This window comes from Stegodyphus dumicola, chromosome 7 (genome assembly GCF_044657685.1).
Source record: "Stegodyphus dumicola isolate Sdum_Otavi_A_Nest chromosome 7, ASM4465768v1".
NCBI classification, from domain to species: Eukaryota; Metazoa; Arthropoda; class Arachnida; order Araneae; family Eresidae; genus Stegodyphus; species Stegodyphus dumicola.
In genome coordinates, this window is record NC_140774.1 from 112623381 (window position 1) to 112624355 (window position 975).

General features: G+C 38.7%; 1 pseudogene; it reads right to left on the bottom strand.

Annotated features, from left to right (window-relative positions):
• Positions 1-202: 202 nt before the first annotated feature.
• On the bottom strand, positions 203-975 carry LOC118194513 (heat shock cognate 71 kDa protein-like; annotated as a pseudogene).

Sequence of the window (975 nt, forward strand, 5' to 3'; positions counted from 1 at the left end):
TGCCTTGAGATAAATCCAATCAGTTTTCCTACTCACTTAATTTCCTAATAACTAAATTTTCTGCTCTCAATATCTGGACTGTCTTGGGTCGACGGCCGCGACTGCAAGCAGATGGGGGGATAATCTGTAATGATATTTTTAAATCAATTGATTAAATTAAATTCTATTAATATTGCTTAATAACGTGTTGGCGATTCTCTACCTAAATTGCATCCCTGTTCCTAAATTTTGGCGAAATCCTTTGTTTATCATTCGTAATAGTGATCTCGTTTTCTTTTCCAGTACTCTTATCTACAGCAGACACATTCAATATGCCATTGGCATGAATATCGAAGGTAACTTCAATCTGTGGGACACCTCTAGGTACAGGAGGAATGCCAGTTATTCAAACTTTCCAAGAAGATTATTGTCCTTGGTCATTGCACGTTCACCCTCGTAAACTTGGATCAAGACACCTGGTTGATTATCAGAGTAAGTTGTAAATGTATGTGTCTGACAAGTTCGAATGGTTGTATTACGTTTGATGAGCACAGTCATTACACCACCAGCAGTTTCAATTCCTAGAGACAGTGGGGTTACATCCAACAGCAACAGATCTTGCACTTGTTCAGATTTATCACCATTCAAAATTGCAGCTTGGACTGCAGCACCATATGCGACAGCTTCATCTGGATTAATACTTTTGTTAAGTTCTTTACCATTAAAGAAATCTTGCAGTAGCTTCTGAATTTTAGGAATACGAGTAGATCCACCTACCAGGACAATATCGTGGACTTGAGCTTTATCTAATTTTGCATCTTCCAAAGCCTTTTCAACAGGTTCCAATGTGCTTCTAAACAAATCAGCATTCACTTCTTCAAAACGGGCTCTTGTTATGGTTGAATAGAAATCTACACCTTCAAAGAGAGAATCAATTTCGATGCTGGCTTGAGTACTTGAGGACAGGGTTCTCTTAGCCCTTTCACAGGCAGTATG